The sequence below is a fragment of the Tupaia chinensis genome, unplaced genomic scaffold (genome assembly GCF_000334495.1).
Source record: "Tupaia chinensis unplaced genomic scaffold, TupChi_1.0 Scaffold000139_1, whole genome shotgun sequence".
In the NCBI taxonomy this organism is placed as follows: Eukaryota; Metazoa; Chordata; class Mammalia; order Scandentia; family Tupaiidae; genus Tupaia; species Tupaia belangeri.
In genome coordinates this window covers 5,009,522-5,032,797 of record NW_006159609.1, presented here as the reverse complement: position 1 = coordinate 5,032,797, position 23,276 = coordinate 5,009,522, and the positions used below count along the sequence as shown (strand labels likewise).

Genomic DNA, 23,276 nt, shown 5'->3' with positions numbered 1-23,276 from the left:
ATGAAATATATCATTACTATAACCCTAACTCAAATGGTAGACCTAACCCTAACCCTAGCCCTACACCTTAACCCTGCCTCCTTCCTGCTGCTTTCTGGAGTTCTTGATTCAGGATTCATTCCTAGTGTCCAAGACTTTGATAAGAAACTGTCTAAAGGATATAGAAATGCAGTATGTAGATGTAAATACCAGATATAGTGTGTGTGAAAGAGGATGGTCTGAGGAAGGACATTTGGGGGAGGGACAGGGAGGCAAAGCATTAATGGCACAAAGAGGTGTGGTATTATCTGTTGAAGATATTTCGTAGTTTTATCAACAGTACTAGGGAGAAATATTCACCTGTTTAAATATCCATTTTGTAAGACAAATAATAATGTGATTGATTGTATGGAAGAAAATGAAATGGAAAAAGAATAATAGAAGGAAAAAATTCTAAAAAAAAAAGAGTTTAAGCCACCAGGTCTGGGACTCAAACCATGGTTGACTACATGGGAGTCCAGCCACTTAGCCATTACGCCAACTGCTGGTCCCAGCCATATTGTTTTAAATCTAATTCCTTAAACGCAATTGTAATAATAGTCCTATGCTTTCCTTCTTAAGGTCTAGCACAGAGTGCATGAACTTCCATGGATTTTTCTCTCTTTCACTTTTCTCATGTTCTGTAGTGAAGAAATACAATGCTTGATACTCAGACTTCCTCCCACCTTCCTTCTACACTGTCTCCAGTGTTCATAATATTTTCATTGCTTTTTTTTCCCTTTTTTTTCTTTTTTTTTTTTTTGAGGGGCATTTGCTATAGGGTCCATGCACTTTCCAGAAAGACAGAGAGACAGAAAGCGAGAAATCACCCCCCAGGGGGGATGGCCACGCTGCAATCCCTTCTCCTCCATTCTCCTCTTGGGATCTTGGGCTTGCATGCACACGCACCCAGCGTCAGTTTAAGCCACCTGGTCTGGGACTCGAACTGTGATTGACCACATGGGAGTCCAGCGACATAGCCTTTATGCTAACTGCTGGTCCCCATAATATTTTTAGTGTTTTCATGTCCTCTAGTCTTTCAGTCTCTACCATAGAGTGCAGATAGTCAGTATGTATTAAGTAGAGACATACAATGTCTCTCTTTCATAGCCTGGCTTGATTCACTCAGCAATAAATCTTACATATTTGACCACTTTCTATCAAATGCAAGGGTCTCATTTTTTATGGATGAATAGTAATCCATAGAGTACATATGCCACACTTTTTCAATCCATTCATCAGTTTGTGGACATTTAGGTTGGTTCCATGTCTTGGCAATTGTGAATAATGCTGCAATAAACATTGATGTGCAAGCACTTTTCTGACTGAGAATTCTCCTGTCTTTTGGGTAGATACCCAGGAGTGGAATTGCTGGATCATATGGTAGTTCTATTTGTAGGTCTTTGAGGAGCCTCTCTTGTGAGAAATTCAGGGTTTGCAGGTAGGTTGTGATGAAGAATTGAGAAAAGAAACAAAAAGTTAAAGCAGGGGACTAAAGCTCTCTTGGAGCAGAAGCAAAATTGTGCCAGAACAGAGCCTGTTTATTCCAAATTAAATCGGATAAGCAGTGGGTGAATTTGGCTGTAGAGAACAGTGTGCAATATACATGGTGTTCTTTGTAGGCTGTATTCCTAGTACAAGATCGATAGCTATCATTAACTTAGTATTTAGATAGTATCTTGGCTTGTGGAATGTCGCCCAGTATCTTGAGACACAGCCTATGCCTGGAGCTCCATTCGGTTGACCATGCAGTCCCTGCAGCTTTCTGTCTGGGAATGAGGTTGCTTTCAACTTCTTCATACATTCTTCCCTTCTGGCTTATCTCTCATGCCTGGACTGGTTTCTTTCTCCAACACTCCATATTGTTTTTCCACAGTGACTGGACCAGTTTATATTCTCACCAACAGTGTAGAGAGTTCCCCTTTCACCACAATCCCACCAACATTTATTATTTTTTGTATTTTTAGTCTTCACCATTCTGACAGGGGTTAGGTGGTATCTCACTGGTTTTAATCTGCATCTTCCTTATGATAAAGGATCTTGAGCATTTCATCATATGTTTTTAACTGTATATCTTCCTTAGAGAGTTGTTTGTTCAACTAATTTTCCCATCTTTTAATTGGGTTAATAATTTATTTTATTATTTTTTTGGGTAAGTCGCTTGAGTTCCCTCTATATTCTGGTTATCAGTCCCTTATCTGATGCATAGTTTACAAAAATATTCTCCCATTCTGAGGGTTGTTGATTCACACTAATTACTGTGTCCTTTGCTATGCAGAAACTTCTTTATCTAATGTAATCCTACTTGTCTATTTTAGGGATTATTGCTTGTGCTTTGGGGGGTCGTCCTTAATAAGTCTTTGCCTACTCCATTGTCTCCCAGTTTCCTCAGTGTTTTCCACCAGCAGTTTTATAGTTTGAGGTCTTAAGTTTAGATCTTTGGTCCATTTTGAGTTGATTTTTGTAAATGGTATAAGATAGGGATCCAGTTTCATCTTTCTGTGGATGGATATCCAGTTTTTCTGGAACAATTTGCTGAAGAGATTTTCCTTTTTCCCTCTGGATTGATTGGTATCCTTTGACAAAAATCAGTTAGCTGTGTTTTAGGGTTTATTTCTGGGATCTCTATTCTGTTCCATTGGTCTACCTATCTGTTTTTGTGCCGATACCATGCCATTTTGATTATCACAGCTTTAGAGTATATTTTGGGGTCAGAGAGTGAGATGCTGCCCACTCCACTCTTTTTGCGCATGATTGTTTTGGTGATATGGGGTCTTTAATGATTCCAGACAGTTTTTTTTTTCATTTTAGCAATTTTTAATAAGAACCATATGTAAGATTATTTTACTCCTGCATCTTCTCAATTGTTTCTTCCTTATATTTGCCTTTTTCTTTTCCTATTTGGCGAGACTTGGCGGTCTTTGTCCAGTTTTAATTTAGTGACAACCTCCTTGCTGAGGTGAATGCCCACATGGACAGTTGTGCCATTAGCCTTTTCCTGCTGCACCTGCTCAGTATAAATTGCATATTTCTTCCTATAAATTTCTTCCTTCACCAGTTTGCTGACCTTTATAGTGTTCTTGCACAACCTGAACTTCATCGTTTTTTCTGATATGCATAGATCACCTGTTGTACTTCTGCCTCAGCTCTTTTGAAAGGAGGGGAAGACATACTCTTCCTGTGGATGTGGGAAGGTGCATTGAAACAGCTTTTATGATTCTTGCTTTGGTCAGAAGTCACGAAAGGATTGAACTTCATTTTGGCCACTGCCACTCCAGTGGTGGCTGCAAAAGAGAAAGCATTCTAGACAAATTCTATGATTGTCTTTTCTAGATTTGTGAAGAATTTCTCTGGTAATTTGATTGGAATTATGTTAAATATGTAGATTAATTTAGGTAGAATTGCCATTTTGATTATATTAATCAGGAACACAGGATGTCCTTTGACTTTTTTGTGTCTTTTTCAATATCTTTTTAAAGATTTTCAGTTTTCCTTGTAAAGGTCTTTGACTTCCTTGGTTAATTTTATCCCTAGGTATTTTATACATTTTGTGGTTATGGTAAAAAGGATTCCTTTCTTAGTTCTACCTTGGTCAGTTTGTTGTTCATATACAGAAATGGTATAGATTTTTGATGTTGATTTTTGTATCCTGCCACTTACCATACTCATTTATTACTTGGAGAATTTTTTTTTCATGGCTACCTTTGGGTCTTCTATGTATCCTATCAGACCATGTGAAAATGAAGATAATTTCAACTCTTCTTTGCCTGTTTGAATGCCTTTTCTGATTGCATTAACTGGGACGTCCAGTGCTATATTAAAAAGGAGTGGAGAAATTGGGCAGCCTTGTCTTGTACCAGCTGAAAGCTTTTCTCCATTTAATATAATGTTAGCTATAAGTTTTTAATATATAGCTTTTATTGTGTTGAGAAATGACCCTTCTATGCCAGTTTTGCTGAGTCTTAATCATGAAGGGATTTTATATTTTGTTGAATGTTTTTTCTGCATCCATTGAAATGATATGGTTTTTATCTTTCTTTCTGTTAAAATGGTGTATTATGTTTATGGTTTTCATATGTTGAATCACCCTTGCATCTCTAGAATAAAGCCTACCTGGTTATGATGAATAATCTTTTTTATATGTTGTTGGATATGATTTGCAACTATCTTGTTGAGAATTTTTGCATTTATATTCATCAGAGATATTGGCCATCAGGGACCAGCAGTTAGTGTAATGGCTATGTCGCTGGACTCCCACGTAGTCGACCGCAGTTCAAGTCCTGGGCCCAGCGGCTAAAACTCACACCAGGCACGTGTGTGTGTGTAGAGAATGGAGGAGAAGGGATTGCAGCGTGGCCATCCCCCCTGGGGGGTGATTTCTCACTTTCTATCTTTCTGTCTCTCTCTGTCTTTCTGGCAAGTGCACATGCTCTTTAGTGAAAACCTCTCAGGGGGAAAAAAAAAAGAGAGAGAGAGATGTTGGCCATCAGAGATATTTTCCTGTTTTTGTCATGTCTTTGTTTTGGTAATGAGGGTGATGGAGGCTTCATAAAATGAATTTGGGGAGTTTCTTTCATTTTGAATCTTTAGAAATAATTTGAGTAGAATAGGGATTAACTGTTCTTTAAAAGTTTTGTAGAATTTAGAAGTGAAGCCATCAGCACCTGGGTTTTTTGTTGTTGGGAGATTATTTATTACTGATTCAAACTAATTCCTTGTTATGGGTCTATTCAGGCTTTTTATGTCTTCCTGGTAGATTATATGCATCCAGGAATTTCTCCATCTCATCCATGTTCTCTTGTTTGTTGGCATATAGCCACTCATAGTATCCTCTAATGATGTTTTGTGTTTCTGTTTTGTCTGTTGTAATATTGCTTGTTTCATTACACTTTTGATTTATCTGGTTTCTTTCTCTATTCTTAATTATTCTAGCTAATGTTGTGTCAATCTTGTTAATTATTTCTATGTAATTCATTTATTTTCTATTGCATTTATTTCTGTTTGAATCTTTATTATTTCTTTTCTCCTGGCATTTTTTGGGTTTTGTTCTTGTTTTCCCAATTCTCTGAGGTTGTCTATTGGCCAGCTTTCCATCTTTTTTCTTAGGCACCCTAATCGCTATGAATTTCCCTCTTGTGACTGTTTTTGAGGTGTCTCATAGGTTATGGAAACTCGTGTACTCACTATCATTTATTTCCACAAATCTTTTGATTTCAAACTTAAGTTCTTTGGTAGTTGAGAAGTCATTCAGGAGTGGATTGTTTAGTTTTCATGTGTTAGTGTATTTTTGAGGGTTTTTCCTGAAATTAATATCAAGTTTAATTCCATCATGGTCAGAGAATATGCTGTATATACTTACTATGCCTTTGAATCTGTAAAAGTTTGATTCATGCCCTGTCATATAGTCAATCTTTGAAAAGTCCCATGTAGGGGTAAAAAAGAGATATGTTTTGTGATCGTATGGTAGAAAGTTCTATAGGTGTCTGTCAACTCCATTTGATTTATACTATCATTTAGGTCCTGTATCTCCCTGCTTATTTTTTGTCTAGAAAATCTGTCTAAAGGAGATAATAGGGCATTGAGATCCCCAACAATTATAGTGTTACAACCTGTCTTTCCTTTTAGCTCTAGCTTTGTCTTCTTGATGAATTAGCTCATTTACTACTATGTATTGCCCCTTTTTTCTCCTCTTACAGTTTTTGTCTTAAAGCCCATTTTGTCTGAAATCATTATCGTGACCCCAGCCCTTTTTTGATTTCTGTTTGAAATGGAATACCTTTTTCCAGCTCTTCACTTTTAGTCTATGTATGTCTTTATCCATAAGGTGTGTTTCTTGTAAGCAACAGATATAGGGTTTCTATTTTTTTAATCCATTCAGCCAGTCTGTGTCTCTTGATCAGAATTTAATCCATTAACATTCAGCATTATTACCAGTATTTCCAGACATGTTCTTATCATTAAGTGAGCTATTTTCTTGATTGTTTTTTGTTCTCTTGTATCTGTCTGTCTGACTTTAGTTTTCCTGGTATAGCACTCCCTTCAGAAATTCTTAAAAAACTGATCTGGAGTTGGTAAATTCTTTTAGGTTTTGTTTATATGAGAATGTTCTTGTCTTCTCTATCATATGTAAGAATAATCTTACTGGGTATAGTATTCTTGGTTGAAATTGTTTTTCATTTAACATTTTGAATATATTTCTCTATTCTTTCCTTGCCTACATTGTTTCCAATGAGAGGTCTCATGTTAACCTGATGGAATAACCTTTGTAAGTTACTTGGCATTTCTCTCTTGCCAGTTTTACAGATGTCTTTGACATTTTGGTCAGTCAGGCTATAATATGCCTTGGAGAAGATCTTCTTGGGTTAATTCTATTTGGGGTCCTTTGTATTTTTGGGGTCTAGCTCTTTTGATGCCTTTCTAGGATTTGAAAGTTTTCTTCCAGTATTTCATGGAGTAGATCATCAATGCTCTTATTATTTTCTTCACCTTCTGGGATACCGATTATCCAGATGTTTGGGTGTTAATGGTATCTAGTATTTCTCACATATTGTCTTAATTTTTCTTGGTTATTTTCTCAATCTTTTTGATAATTTTTTCTAGGTCAGAGGTTTTGCCTTTTACATCCAGGATTAGATCTGTGTGATCCTGCTTTTAATACTTTCAAGAGAAGTTTTAATTTCCTCTATTACAGTCTTCATCCCTAACAATTCCGTTTGATTCTTTTTTATGGTGTCTGTTTCTTTTTTCAAATTATGAAAGGACTTCCTCATCTCCTGCAGCTCACTATCTCTTTTCTCTTACATTCCATTTAGTTTTTTCACTACAAATATTCTGAATTGTTTATCTGACATTTCCACGAGTTCCACTGAGTTATCTGTTTATCTGACATTTCCATGAGTTCCATTGTGTTGTCTGTGGATAAAGAGGTATTTTCTTGGTTGCTCATACTTCTTATGCTTCTGAGATAGTTTCTTGTCATCTGGTGATTTATACGTTTCTTCCTAAATTCTGAGTTAATTCTGGGCATTCAAAGGGATGCGGGAGTAGGTTTTTGGCTATCTCTCTGCTGTTATACCTCCCTGATTGCTCACTAGCAATCTGCACTGTTGTTACTGGACTTGGATGATTCAAAGTCCTTCCAGTTTCTAGAAAACTGGTATGCCTGGGACTGAGCTGCTGAGCTTTAACTGATGAAGACAGAAGGGATCACATGAGGATCAGAAAATGTTGGTCTTAGAATTTGGAAGCAAGTAGCAGGAGATAAGCCCTAGTCTTTCTGCACCTCATTCTTCTTGCTGCTCAGTGCAGCTTCGCTGGAACGGATGTCCTGATGGCAGGGGAAGGGCGGCAAAGTCTTCTTAAAGTCCTAATTAACACACCTGAGAGTTCAAAGGTGAGTGAGGGAGGAGATGAGCCATGGGTCTCTGCAGCATAGCCTTCTAGCCACTAACAACTCACCACATGCCACAGCCAGTCATTGGAACAGATGTCCCAATGGTGCTGGGAGTGGGGAACGTTTTTTTAAAGTCCCAGTTAACACACCTGAGAGTTTAAAGACAAGTGGCGGCAAAATCTATTTTCTTTATCAGTGAGAAATAAAATGAAAGGCTTAAGGCCTTGAAAGACCACATAGAGGGATCAGCAGATGGCATAATGGTTACATCGTTGTACTCCCACATGGCTGACGGTGATTTGTGTCCTGGTCCTGGTGACTTAAAACTCACACAGGGTGCATGTGCATGTGTTCCTACAATCTTGGAAGGAGAATGGAGGAGAGGGAATTGCAGTGTAGCCATCCCCCCGGGGGGTAATTTTTCATTTTGTCTCTTTTGTGAGCGCTTGCACCTTAAGACAAAAACCTTAAAAAAAAAAAAGAAAAAAAAAAGACCAGATAAATTCTTACTCCCATAAACATCCTTGTAAGAAGAGGCACAGATGAGATCAAGGAGATGCAACAATGGAGCAAGATTGGGGGCAGGCAGAGGGTAGAAAACAGGAGTTAAGTGGGGATGATACAAACCAAAATAATGTGAAAGTCCTTTTTAATAGAGACATCTAAATTAACAGACACCAGTTCCATAATTATTAAAGTTTTAAAAAGGAAATAAAAATGAATATAAGTTTCACAAAGTGAGAAAGAACAGATGTTCTAATGGGGCACATCATACCTAACTTTGGCTTGAGCTCTTTATTTATTGCTGCTGATGCTTCTGCTTGGGTTAGAGACCTATGTTTGAAAGCACAGCTGTGTTGAAGGACAGATCCATTACTCAGGGAAGAAAACTGCTTTGGGAGCCACTTCAGTGAATCCCTTTCTATCCATCATTCTTTAACAACTAGCTCAAGGTCAGCGGATAAATAGTTTACTGGGGCTAACTGTGCCCAGTGTGCAAGGCAACATCATGGTAGTTTTCCCTGCCCTGTGCCTCCAGAGGGCCACTGTTAACTCCACCAGATGCTCATGTAGAAGGGTTGGCTGTTCATTTTGAGATTTGAAGAATTTGGAATGGTTCTTGATGTCACAGGTATCCAAAGAAGGCTGACTAGACTGAAGGGAGACTTCAGACCTCAGATTGGCCATCAGATTTCCCACTGCCCAGTCCAGGATTGACTTATTTTGCTCTCTTACTTATATTTGTTCTGTCCACTCCACCCTTTCCCAGATACAGGGAAGAATAACAGAATCTACAGATTATGTCACGCTCAGTTCTGGAACAATTACATCCCAGGCTGCAATGTATTAGACTCCTTACCAAACAGAGGCAGAGAAGGTCTGGAACTGGTTTTTTCGTCCAAGCCAGTACCTACTCAGGTGGCTAGGTGGGAGCAATGGGCACTTGTGCCCACCAAGTAGTTGTATCTGTGTGGTGGGCAGGGCCACACTAAGGAATCAGATCAGTTAGCAGAGAGCACCAAGGTAGTGCAAATATCACATTGCTCGGAGTCCATGCATGTCAGATGTTCCATTTATGATTCAGTGCTCTTCTGGGGGTCTGGAGGGTGAACTGATCAAATGATCTTGCCTCTAAGCAGCCGTTACTTTAATTTTTTTAAAAGAAAAGAGATAAAATTCACATCATAAAAATTTTACATAATAAAGGTCACACCTTTTTAAAGTGTACAGTTTGCTAGTTTATTGCCCAGGTCATGTACCTGATACCAATTCCAGGACATTTCCCTCATCCTCAAAAGAAACCCCCCCCTCTCAACTCCTGACAATTACTAATCTATTTCTGTATCTTTTCATAGTCTCTGTACATTATAGTATCATATGTGATTTTTGTGTCTGTCTTCTTTTACTTGGCCTAAAGTTTTCAAGTGTGAGCCATGTCATAGTGTGTATCAGTATTTCCTTCCTTTTATGACCTAATAATATTCCACTGTATGGATCTGCCACATTTTGTATACTCATTCATCAGCAGATGGACATTTGAATTATTTACATTTTTAAAAAATTGATACAAAGCACATGCACTCACCAGAGAGATGGACAGAGAGAGAGAGGGAAGGAGAAAGCGGCTCCCAAGGGGTATGGTCACACTGCAGTCTGTTCTCCTCTACTTCTCCATCCTGTTGGGATTTTGGACACACACACACTGGACTTCCACGTGGCCAACCATTGTATGAGTCCCGGACCCAGCAGCTTAAAAATCTCACTGGGCGTGTGTGTGTATGCATGCCCAAAATCCCAAGAGAGAGAAAGAGAAAGTGAGAGGGGATGGCCCTGAGCGGATGGCAATGCCACAATCCTTTCTCTATTCTCCTCTTGGGATTTTGGGCATGCATGCACATATACCTGGAGTGAGTTTAAACCTCTGGGTCCAGGACTTGAACTGAGGTTCACTATGTGGGAGTCCAGTGACATAATCATTAAGTCATCTGCTGGCCCCCACACATGCGTTTTTCAAGCTCCTGAAGCTAGGAATCAAACCTCCTTGGCCATGTGGGCTCCAGTTCTATTTCCCCTGGCCCTGTTTCCACTTTGTGACTCTTGTGAATAATGCTACTTTGAACACTCGTATTCAAGTTTTATGTGGACATGTTTTTAATTCTTTTAGGTGTATATACATTCACCCAACCCCCCAGTGAAGCTGCTGGGTCTTATGGTAACTATGTATTTCACATAATTTTAATTTACTTTATTAGAAAAATTTTGCCAGAGGGCACATGCACTCACCAGAAAGAGATAGAGTCAGGGGGCAGGGAGGGGAAGAGAGAGAGAAAGCAAGAAAGTACCTCCCAACCCCATGGGGCATTGTTATGCCATAATCCCTTCTCCTCCACTTTTCCTTCCTGTGGGATTTTGGGCGTGCACGCACACATACCCAGCATGTCCAGGACTTGAACTCCCCAGTTGGCCATGTGGGATCCAGCTGCCTTAACCACCACACCATGGATTGACCACATCACTCTAATTTTCAATCAGTGAGTTTGTATTCTTGTTATCTTATTTGTGTGAGTGCACACCAGAGAAATATAGCTATCTGGTGAGCCAACAAAATTGGGTTCTAACCTGAGACTAGAGACCCAGGCCCCACAGTGGGGTGAGTTCACCAAAATCCCTTGGCCACCAGCCTTGTTTGTCCCACAACCTCTCATAGGCATATTGAAGATGATCAGATTGTATCTCTTAGAACAAAACAAAACAAAACAAAACAAAAAACTTGAAGTTAAGGACAATGCTTGTTCCCATGGAAATACAGCAGCCAAAATTAGCTTTGCACAGCAATGCCCTTGAGTTTACATCTGTGGAAGCTTCTCCAGATGCTTTGTTCTTTCTCTTCACAGAAGCAGATGTGACCCAGAACATCTTGCTGTCAATTGCTACCTAAAATGAGTGCAGCCACCTGCTTCCTCCTTTCCCTTCCTTTGCCCTCGATGTAGCGGCTGTTCATTCAACCACCTCCATTGTCTTGTACTCTGAAGTATAAGAAAGATTTAGGGCCATGGGCATTGGTGCTGTTCAGAGAAGAGGGTAGACACAAGAGGGGGAGCTGTGGGAGGACCCCATGATGGCGCCTGGGGAGTCTGGTGCAGCTTAGCGCACAGCTGAGCTTGTTGATGTCTTCAATTTCCTGTAGGCCACTGGAGAACTGTTCACCTTTGGTGTTGTTTACCTTACTTTCAAACTTTTACTAAAAAACAGCACTACTCTAGGTAATATAGAAAAGAAAAAAAAAAGTGCAAAATTATTCCGCTCCAGAGACAAACATGGCTAACATTTTTTTCCCCTCAGGTATATGGTCTTTATCTCTAAGTAAGTAGAATTATTCTGAAACACTTCATAAAATTTGTATTTTGGAAAGTATTTAACATTCTTATTGAATGGTTCCTGTGCTGAAACAAGAATTGCTGTTCAGAGTGGTTGCTGCCCTCAGTCATTGGTCTGATTGGAGCAGAGCTTTGGCCACTTGGCAGTCTCCTTTCTAGTGATGACATTTAGAACATGCTACCCCAACATGTGGTACCTGGGCACATGGAATATTTTAAGTTGAGTAATTTGAGGACCAGCAGTTGCAGGAAAGACTTTCTGACCTCTCTGTTCTCCCAAAGCAGGTCATGGACCCTCTTGGAGTGCTGTACGTGAAGGAAAGAGCACTTGTAACTTCAAAGATAGAGGGACTGAGAGAAATCTGAAAGACCATTTCTTGGTAAGTTGCCCTAGTTTACTACTTTGAGCTCATTACCCCCCCCCTTTTTTTTTTTGCTATAGGATGTGTGTACTCATCAGAGAGACAGAGAGAAAGTGAGAAATCACCCCCCCCCACACACACACACACCTCTCCCCAACGGGGAAGATGGCCATGCCTCAATCCCTTTTACTCCATTCTCCTCTTAGGATTTTGAGCATGCACGCTCACATACCCAGCATGTGTTTTAAGCTGCTGGGTCTGAGACTTGAACCACTGTCGACTACATGGGAGTCCAGTGATGTAACCATTACACCATCTTCTGGTCCCTGAGCTCATACCCTTTTATCCTATCACATTTTCCCATGACATCTCATTCTTTACTGAACTTGATATAAAACCACTCGGGGGCTAGCTGTAGATGTGGTTGTTAAGGCAGCTCTGTCACACACGGTTAATCATTTAGTTGAAGTCCCAGATGTTGTGGCTTATGAAACACGCCAGATGCATGTGCATGCATGCCCAAAATCCCCAAAGGAGGGAGATATGGAGGAGAAGGGATTATGGCATGATCATTCTCCATGGGGGGTGCTTTCTTTCTTTTCCACTCTGTTTCTCTCCTGTGAATACATATATCTTCTGGCAAAATAGAACAAACAAGGCATTCATGTCATAATAAAATAAAACCAAAGAAACTTAACGTTAATTAAGTTAGTAAGTTTTCTTCTTGTTGATCTGTCTTTTGTTAATCCAATTTATAGGGCCCCTGGTAAAGAATTTAGGAGGATGGTGGGAAAAATAATGTTCTCTTTTCTACTAGTATCTCCCCAAACCGTGCATACTTTAATCATTTACTTACAGAAGTTCACTCTGATAAACCAAGACATCAGTCTTGTTTTTTTTTTTTTTTTTTTTTACATGCAGTGGTCACAATGGTTAACATGATATAATCTGAAATCCTGATTGGCAATTTGCCTTTGATTAAGTAAAAATGAAAGAAAATTTCCAGTGATAGGATAATACCATGAGGGACCACCAATTAGAATAATGGCTGTGTCGCTGAACTCCTATGTAGTTGACCACAGTTTGAGTTCCAGACCCGGGGGCTTAAACTCACGCCGGGCGCATGTGCGTGCGTGCCCAAGATCCCAAGAGGAGAATGGAGGAGAAGGGATTGTAGTGTGGTTATCTCCCCTGGGGGGGTGATTTCTTGCTTTCTGTTTGTCAGTCTTGGTCTTTCTCACGAGCACACATGCCCTATAGCAAAAACCTCTCAAAAAAAAAAAAAAGGGACCAGCAGTTAGCATAATGGCTATGTCGCTGGACTCCCATGTAGTCAACCGCGGTTCAAACCCTGGACCTGGCGGCTTAAACTCACGCCGGGCGCATGTGCGTGCGTGCCCAAGATCCCAAGAGGAGAATGGAGGAGAAGGGATTGTGGTGTGGCCACACCCCCTGGGAGGTGATTTCTCATTTTCTATCTCTCTGTCTCTGTCTTTCTGGTGAGTGCACATGCCCTGTAGTGAAAACCTCTCCAAAAAAAAAAAAAGACAGAATGAAAGAAAGAAAGATAATACCATGAAGTAAAAATACCAATGATTAAATGGGCAGATATCGAAGAAACTGAGACTAAGAGAGATGAATGTATCTAAGCCTGTATGGGAAGCTTGAACCTTGAGAGGTTGATGCTAGGATGTGAGTTCATCCTTTCTTCCTTCCTTCCTTTCTTTCTTTCTTTTTTTCATTACACCAACTGCTGGTCTCGAATATGAGTTCTTAATTGTTATGATAAGTTTCTACATAAATTACAGGAATAGGGGAGAACTCTCTCTCTTTTTTTCTTTAATGCATTTTTTAATTTCAAGAAAAACCATTGTAGTCTTAACAAATCAAAAAAATGTTAGGAGAAATTTACTTAAGACTTAAATCTAGGAAAAGATTAGGATTCCATTCAAACAGTAAGTAGATGAACCAATGAATGGTTCAAGAGAAGACAAAAATCCTTAAATCTGGAAAACAAAGCATAGAAGAAAATCAGTAATTTTTACTCAAAAGTCCTAAAGTTCTATTTCACCAGTTAAGTCTCATGTAATTAATCTCTCCTCTGTTGAATTTGCAGTGTTACTATGGTCTGATTTTTCCATTTAAATTTTGGAAGTTAACATTTGATCATATTATTGATCTTTCCGGATTTGTATGTACCACTAAGGTTGCCATTCTCTTGGTTGCTTTTTGTATTCTCATTTCTGTGTGTCTGACTTTAGTTTTCCTGGCATAGCACTCCCTTCAGAACTTCTTGGAGAGCTGCTCTGGTGTTAGTAAATTCTTTCAGGTTTTGTTTATCTGAGAATGTTTTTGTCTTTTTTCCCCATATGAAGGATAATCTTGCCAGGTATAGTATTCTTGAAATTATTTTCCCCTTAACATTTTGAATATATTTTCTCATTCTATCCTTGCTTGCATTGTTTTTGATGAGATGTCCAACATTAGCCTGATGGGATGTCCTTTGAAAGTAACTTGATGTGTCTCTCTTGCCGATTTTAGTAACTTACCTCTGGCTATGGTGTGCCTTGGAGAAGATCTTTTTGGGTTGATTCTAAGTAAGGTCCTTTATGTTTCTTGAGTTTGGTTATTTGAATGCCTGTCTAGGCTTGGAAAGTTTTCTTCCAGGATTTCATGGACTAGATTATCAATGCCTTTGTTAGTTTCTTCACCTTCTGGGATGCTTATTATCTAGGTGTTTGGGCATTTAATGACATGTAGTATTATTCATGTATTATTCTTATTTTGGGGGGGCTATTATTTTGGGGGGCTATTTTCTCAGTCTTTGTGGTGGATTTTTCTAGGTCAGACATTCTATCTTCTGCATCTGAGATTTGATCTTCTGTATGATCTAGTCTGCTTTTAATACTTTCAGGGGAAGTTTTGACTTCCTGTATTATAGCCTTCATCTCTAACAGCTCCGTTTGATTATTTTTTTATGGTGTGTATTTCTTCTTTCAGATCGTGCAAGAACTTCCTCACCTCCTGGAACTCATTGTCTGTTTTCTCCTGCATTTCTGGAGTTCATTGTCTCTCTTCTCTTGGATTTCTGTTAGTTTTGCCACTGTAAATATTCTAAATTCTTTATCTGACATTTCCTCGAATTCTCTTGTATTGTCTGTAGAAGATAAGGAATTATTCTTTTCTCTTAGGGGAGAGATATTTTCTTTTCTCCTCATATTTATTGTGCCTCTGCGGTGGTTTCTGGTTATTTGATGGATTATATGTTTTTTCCCCCACGTATTGGAAGTTAAATAGCATTTAGAGGCATGCTGGAGGATGTGATCTGCAATCTCTAAGCAGTACTGTTTTTCTCCCTTTGTGCACCAGATTCCATTGAAATTGAGGATTACTCTGACCCTAAAAGTATTCAGATATTTGGATACTGTGTACCTAGACCTGTCTACAAACTCAGTGTGTGGAGGCTGAGCATAAAAGTGAGAAAGGAAAAGTAAAAGAAAACAAAAAAAAAAGAAAAAAAAGATTTTTCATCTTAATAAAAAAAGAAAAAAACAAGAAAAAGAAATTAAAGCAAAAAAGTAGAGAGAGAGATGGAGAGTGACACAATAAAGAGGGTGCTCTACCTGGCTAGAGCTGAGCGCAGGATGGGATGAAGTCTGGGCAGAAAATCTTTGTCTGTCCTAGTCTGAGAACTCTTTTTTTTTTTTTTTTTTAATTTGCTGGGGTTTTGTTTTTTTTTTTAATTTGCTGAGGGAGGGAGGAAGGGAGGGAGGGAGGGCGAGAGGGTGAGTGGGCGATTGAGAAAGTGAGAGGCCTGGGACTGAAACTGCAATAGGCCTCCTGGGAGTCCAGCACCTCAACCATCATATCACCTGCTGGCCCCTAGGGGAGAACTCTTAATGGGTAGAACTGGATAAGTTTATTGAAGTACAACCGTGATTCTAGATTGACCTAGATGACTTCAAGTTTCTGAGAGTCCCTAGTGACTTAAAATCTGATTGTGTTTACTTAAAGTAACTATTTTTCATGAACTGTCATTCTGGGAAGTCCTGTTGTGTGACAGGCAGATCAGTGGCAGTGTGTGTTGTAGGTAGAACTCTGGATAGGAAGCTAGGAGAGCTAGGTTCTGTCCCAACTAGGTAGATAATCTTGGGAAAGTAAAACAAAGGGATTTTCTGAAATGATTCTCTAGTAGAACATGAGATATGCTATATTGTGTTAGTTACCTATGCATGTGTAACAAGCTACCTCCAAACTTAGTGGTTTAAAATATCAACTATTTATTATTTCACAAGGTTCTATGGGCTGCCTGTTCTTAATGGTGTCATTTTTTTGTCCCATGTGGTGTTGCATAGGTTTTCCTAGGAGGTTGCCTTCTTTTAGGAAATTGATTGGACTTAAAATATGCAATAAAGCTCCACTTACATCAGCTGGAATGACTGGCACAGCTGGGGACTAGCTGGAGCTTTGTCTCCAGTAGGCTCGTTGGTCCTGCTCTTTGTCAACTTTCTGGAGACATTCAACATCTCTCAAAGACTGCAAGCACTGTTTGTGGTAGCCAATTTAACTGTAAATGTTTCATGTTGGGCTGGCTGTATTTTTCTTCTCTCATAGTGATCTGTGTAGCAGGGTCAGGAAGGCCGAAGTTAGGCCAGAAGGCAATTGTTATAGTCCTCTCTTTACTTCCTTTTGTACTTGCTACTTACCTTCTATCATTCTTGGCACTCCAATTAGCATTTTAGCAACTCTAAGATGTCTTGCCATTAAGAAACCTTCTTATTGTGTTTAGCCCAGATTTTCTAAATGTATATAACCTTGGCCTCTATTTATAATATGTATAGTAGATTGTCTCCGTGGTTGACCATTGACTCTTCCTCCCATTCCTATGTGGACATGCAGTCCCTCCCATCAGCAGATAACCTAGTGCTCCCTTTCCTTGGCTCTAAGCTAGCCTGGTGATTTACTTTGTCCAGTGGAATGTGGTGAAAGTCATGCTGTGCCTGTTCTAGCCATTAAGTGACCTGCCAGATTTTTCTTTTGCTCTCTCCCAACTGGCTACCTTGTAAAAAGGCATGAGGAGTCATGATGACTAAATGACTTTTGGTGTTCTGGATGGAATCTTGGGAGAGAAAAAGGAAAAGACTAAGGAAATAGGAATGAAGTATGGACTTTAGTTAACAACAATGTCCACATTCATTCATTAGCTGTGATAAGATGTTAACAGTAGAGAAAACAGTACGGGGTAAAGGGAATTCTCTGTACTATTTTTTTTTAACAAATTTTCAGTCATCTAACACTACTTTAAAGTAAAGAGTTAGGAAAAAATACCACTGATAAATTGGAATCATTTTCTGTCTGTCTCATGTCATAATTGGGTATGTCGTTTAACTCTCCAAGTCTGTATATTACATAGAGTTGATAATGCCCACATCACAGAGTTGTGGCAATGATGCAATGAGAGAATACATCTAAAGTTCCATGTCATCAGGGAGGAAGTTCTGCGATATTATCCCCCTCATATGAGAGAGGTGGTGAGGTGACACTGTGTAGCAATCATCCTTCCCCAGCCCCCTAATTAACCAGGATTACAGATGCATACAGCTGTTCCTGCTCTGTTTGGGTTGGCTCAGAAACAGCCCGGGCATCTCACGTGACCCCTAGCCTCTCAAATGATGGTGCTTGATTTGTGCTCTACCAGAGTGAGGCCCAGAATGTTCTCTTGATAACTTCTTCCCCATCCTTCCCCCTCTCTTTTTTTCTCCCTCTTGTTGCATAGGGCTGAGTCTGTGGTTTCACTTTAAGAATAACCCATCTTGGAACCATCATATGGCATGATAGTTACATCACTGGACCCCCATGTAGTTGACCGTGGTTTGAGTCCCGGACCTGACGCCTTAAACTCACTCCGGGTACATGTGCATGTGTGCCCAAAATCCTGAGAGGAGAATGGAGAAGAGATTGTGGCATGGCCACCCCCTAGGAGGTGATTTCTTGCTTTCTGTCTCTTTGTCTATCTCTGTCACTCTGGTGAGGACATAGGCCCTATAGCAAAAATCTCTCCCTCCCAAAAAAAAAAAAAGAATAACCCATCCTTGGGACCAGCAGGTAGCATGGTAGTTAAGGCACTGGACTCCCACATAGCTGACTGTGGTTTGAGTCCTGGACCCAGAAGCTTGCTTTCTCACTTTCCCCCTCTCTCCCTTTCTGGTTAGTGTAGGCAAAATTAAAATAATTAATTAATTAAATAATTCTTCTTGTGTGGGGGAATAACCTATCTACTTTTTTATTTTTTATTTTTTAAAGGTTTTTAGGGTATGGTTCTGTAGTTGCTCTAGAGAGACAGAAACAGTGAGAGTCAAGGTCAGGAATCACCCCCAGGGGAGATAGCCACACCACAATCCCTTCTCTTCCATTTTCCCCTTGGGATTTTGGGCATGCACACACATGTGCCTGAAGTGATTTTCAAATCATCAGGTCTAGGACTTGAACTGTGGTTAGCCTTGTGGAAGTCTAGCACCTTAACCACCATGCCATTTGCTGGCTCCAGCCTATCCACTTTTTTCTTTTTTCTTTAGAGAGATTTTTACTAGCAGGCACATGCACTTGCTGGAGAGACAGAGAGAGAAAGAGAGACAGAAGCAAGAAATCACTCCTCAGGAGGATGGCCATACCAAAAATCCCTTCTCCATTCTCCTCCTGGGATTTTGGGCATGCATGCACACTTGCCCAGTGTGAGTTGTTATTTTTTTGGAGAGGTTTTTGCCATAGGGCGTATACACTCACCAGAAAGACAGAGACAGACAGAAAGCGAGAAATCACCCCTCCAGGGGGATGGCCACACCACAATCCCTTCTCCTTCATTCTCTTTTTGGGATCTTGGGCATGCACACACAAGCACCCAGTGTGAGTTTAAGCCACTGGGTCTGGGAGTTGAACCGCAATCGACTACATGGGAGTCCAGCGACGTAGCCATTATGCCATATGCTGGTCCCAGCCTGGTGAGAGTTTTAAGCCACTGGGTCTGGGACTCTGACCATGGTCAACTATGTGGGAGTCCAGCAATGTAACTATTATGCCACGTACTGGTCCATGCATCCACTTCTAAGTCTTTCTTTCCTTGCTCTTGGTCCCTCGTTTCAGGTCATGTCACTTGACAAGCTAGTTTTTTCATTCATGATGTCTGAGAGATCCTTTCCTGGCAATAGAAGTGACACTTTCCCAACATATGACACTGAGGCAGATGACCCAGGTCATAGACAGATGGCTTACCCATTAGACTCGCCTTCTAGCCCTTTTCTGGTAAGCATTACTCTCAAGATCAGATCTCTAGTTAACATTCACCAAACTTGTCTGGCATAGAAGTAAAGGACACTGAGCTAAGGAAGCCAAAGCCTGAGTGTGAGGCCCAACTCTTCCATCAGCCCGGCAGCCTTGGTTGGCAGGGTGGGGTGGTGTCTTTGTCTCCCTGGACCGTGATTTCTTCACCTCTAGAGTGGAGAGGCGTATGCCCTTGTTTTGTTCACAGAGTTGGTGGGAGGATCGGTGAATAAGTGGTAAACCAGCAACCAAGACTCACTGAATGCTAACCTGCATGTCTCACGACAGCTCTCAGAAGCAGCTGCTACAATTAGCACCATGCTTCAGTGTGAAAATTTGTCCTTAAAGACATGACATCCCTTGTCCAAGTCTGCGTGGCTAGTACAGAGTGGAATCAGGATTTGAACCCAAGTCTGCCGGTCCCAAGTCAGTGTTCTTATTCACATGATGTTGTTACTCTGTCACCCTCATGCCAAGGATTGTCTTCTTGATTGATGGGGGTGAAATGATCAATCCTAGGTTTAAACTCCATCTATCAAGTGCTTCCCCCATGTGCCTTCTGCAGTCTCCCTTCTGTCCTGGAGCAGTCAGAGACTGACTGGGTTCCTTGGCTTAAGGACTTGCCACCAAGCTATTTGCATACTCTATGAGATAGTTCTCTTCCTTCTTGTCTGCCATTTGAGTTTTTGTTTTTGCAACTGTAATTAGTAATTCACTATTAAAAACTATATCTTGATAATTTTATAGTTTTATCAATTGGGCTAGGGAGAAATGTTCACATGTTGAAATGTTCACTTTGTAAGCTAATTAATGTTATTGAATATATAAAAGGAAATGAAATAAAAAATATGAAAAAATAAAACACTTGAAAAAAATCTTATTTTTTTATACTTTCAGTCACTGTGTATCATTAAAGCCCGAAAAATGAATTTTCCTAGCATGAATGCACTGTATATTGTCCAGTTAAAGATATTATCATACACATTATCATCAACAGATAATTTTCCATTTTTGTATCCCTGAAATGTTTTGCTTCTTTCTTTTCCCCTTAGTTCCCTTCCTCTCACCCTCCCCCTTTTCTCCCTGTCTCTAGTATCCACAGTCACTCTCCCTGCTTTTGTATCTTTCAATCCTTCAGTTTCTATCATAGAGTGTGGACATTCGGTATGTATTAGTGGGGACATTCGGAAACTCCTTTCCAATCTCTCTTGTTCACACTCGATTCACTTTTACAAACCAGTGAGTCACACATTTTTTTTTTTTTTGAGAGGTTTTCGCTATAGGGTGCGTGCGCTTGCCAGACAGACAGACAGAGACATAGAGACAGAAAGCACAAAATCACCCCCCAGGGGGGATGGTCACACCACAATCCCTTCTCCTCTCGGGATCTTGGGCACGCACGCACACGCCCCTGGTGTGAGTTTTAAGCCACCGGGTCCGGGATGCAAACCGGGGTCGACTACGTGGTAGTTCAGCGACAGTGATTACGCTAATTGCTGGTTCCCGAGTCACACATTTTAACATACACAGAATCACTGGGCGATCTTGTCAGAATGTAAATTCTGATTCAGTAGTTCTGGGGATGGGGACTAAAATTCTGCATTTCTAGCAAGCACCAGGTGATGCTAATGTTTGTGATTCCAGAATACATTTTGAGGAGAAGCTGATAGTCTGCTGATTCATGAAGGCACAGGACTGGCTGATGTTTCTAGTGCTGCAGAAAGCTCCATGAACAGGTAAGAGAGGGGGTGGGGCACAGAGCCTGGGCACAGCCTTCTGCAGCCTCCTCAGGTAGGCTGGCACCAAAGCCAATCTCTTGTCTCTACTCTGTAATGCTCTTTTCCAGTGGAGCACAGTGACAATGACAGACAGAAATGTCCTGCCCTAGCACACACAAAGCATGCTTTTTAGTTCACTAAGCTGCAGTGTGATAAGAGGATCGACTTTGAAAACCAGCAATGGGGATTGTACCAGAATTCTCTTCTATGGACTGTCCCCAGATTACAGGTCTAATACACACCTTCAGTGACGGCAGTCCAAGTCCAAGCAGGCATTACATGATTCAGTCTGTTTCTTGCATGAACTGTAATTCATCCCTGTGCACTGGTCCTTAGTTTGGCGGGCGCGTGCTAAGCCACATTTCTGACAATGTTGCCCTTTGAGGCCCTGGCCAAGACTTCAGGGGGTGTAAGATGATTAACTAAAAGGGATTTGGAATTTCCCTGTGGGTTTCAACGTTAAGGTCATACTTGACACCAAATAACTGAGAATTCATTCTATAAGATACCAAGGCAATTAAAGACATATTAATTTTCTCTTTCAACACTATTCTAAATCTTTTTTTTTTTGAGAGGTTTTTCACTATAGGGCGCGTGTGCTCGTCAGACAGACAGAGAGAGACATAGAGACGGAAAACGAGAAATCACCCCCCAGGGGGGATGGTCATGCCGCAATCCCTTCTCCTCCATTCTCCTCTTGGGATCTTGGGCACGCACGCACACGCGCCTGGCATCAGTTTTAAGCCACCAGGTCCGGGACGTGAACCGCAGTCGACTACGTGGGAGTCCAGCGACATAGCCATTACACTAACAGCTGGTTACCCAACACTATTCTAAATCTTAATATGGCTTCTGAGTTAATAAGAAATAGGGACAGATATAGGCTCCACATTTACTCTTCATAAAAATTGAATTTAATCTACCCTGTAGTTCTTATCTAATGCTTTTAAGTCTTCAGGCTAGGAAACATTATTTTCAAGGGAATAAAACACGGTCTGTCATTCTGAATAATGTGTTCTAATACCCTAAATTGTAATCACAAAAAGGAGGTCTCATTGTACCGATTTACTTTGAAGTAATGCATCTTTGATGCATTCAACAGTCAGCGTATTGAGAAGAAATCAGAAACTTTCCCCATCTGTCCAGATTCTCCTCCGAGAGCATTGATTGTTCTGCATCTTGACCAATCATCTAAGTTATTTCTTGCTCCCTGATAATTCTTGCCAACTGAGAAGGGTGCCAAGGAGGGTGCCTCTCTGTGTCTCATGCCAACCTTACCTGCCCTTCTTTGTTCACCTGGCAAGCTGATCTGTGCTAACCTGTCATCTTCACTGCTTCCTCAGGCAGAAAACATAAATGGATGGAAGCAGGTCAGTTAGGTGGCCAGTGGGATAGATTCAGGATGTATGGTCAGGGTGCTGATGATTCAGGAACTTCAGAGAAGAGACTCAGTGTTGCCATAGAGGTTATTCCCCAGATGTGAGCAATAGGCGCAAGTCATGAGCAGGTGGACAACTGACCCAGAGATGCCAAGGTTACTTTTTCAGTCTTTGTGCACTCACTGGTCTATTTAGAGGTTCTATATTCCAGTGAGCTTTATTTATTTTTATTATTTATTTAAGCATTTATTATTATTTTTAAAAATTTATCTTATTTATTATAGATAACACGTGCATGTGCGAGGGAGAGAGAGAAAAAGGGGGGTGGGGAAGAGAGAAGCAGCCTCGACAAGGTCTCTGATGCTATGATCCCCTCTCCCCAGCTCTTCATCTCCCTAGGATCCTGGGCATGTCCTCATGCTCAGCATACATTCAGAATGACCTGGGAATCCAAATCCAGCCCCTGGCTTTGTGGCTTCTACACCATGGTTCAGTTTGCTAGGCAATGTACCAGTGCCTAGGCCTCTAGGGAATTTTTTTTTTTTTTAAATCTCTCTGCTACAAGACTGTCAGAAGATTAGCCTGTGATTTGTGCATTTATTCATTTATTTTTACTCCAACATCTAAGTTAAGCTTGGTTTTAAGCAGGTGTTTACTGTTTGTTGATTAAACATGTAAGGAATGACAACTAGATAAATAATTTAAAATGCCAGATTTTTTTGAAATGTATTAATAAGCAACTGCTGGCCTTCCTTTGCATGAAATGTTGGCTTAAATACTCCAAACTTTAATGTATTAGTGGACCCTAGGTTAATACATGACATGCTTTTCTGGAACTTTATACTCTGAACTTTTAAAAATAATTATGTAATTTTATTGATCATTATGTTTTAATTTTTCTACAGCGAGAGAGACAGAGACAGAAAGGGAAAGTGAGAAAGCAAGCCACCAGGTCTGGGACTCAAACCATGGTTAGTCATTTGGGAGTCCAATATGACTTTGACCAATATGCCATTTGCTGGCCCCAATATTCTGAAGAATTTTGGGTAGTCAAAATCACACCACCATTTAAAAAATTAATTTAATTAATTATTATTATTTTCGTGGGAATCCAGTGCCTTACAACCATGCCACCAATTGTCCTTCATACC

At 40.4% G+C, this 23,276-nt stretch overlaps 1 long non-coding RNA gene across 2 annotated transcripts in view; it reads left to right on the top strand.

The window, feature by feature from the left end:
- LOC102470091 (uncharacterized) overlaps window positions 1–23,276 on the top strand; it is a 131,236-nt gene that overhangs the window by 87,327 nt on the left and 20,633 nt on the right. Inside the window, exons 2-3 of one of the 2 annotated variants that reach the window (XR_001370119.2) lie at window positions 11,575–11,669; window positions 20,613–20,704. This is a non-coding gene — a long non-coding RNA (uncharacterized LOC102470091). Of the gene's footprint in view, window positions 1–11,571; window positions 11,670–20,612; window positions 20,705–23,276 lie in introns of both variants that reach the window. The other variant, XR_003548819.1, reaches the window with a different exon arrangement.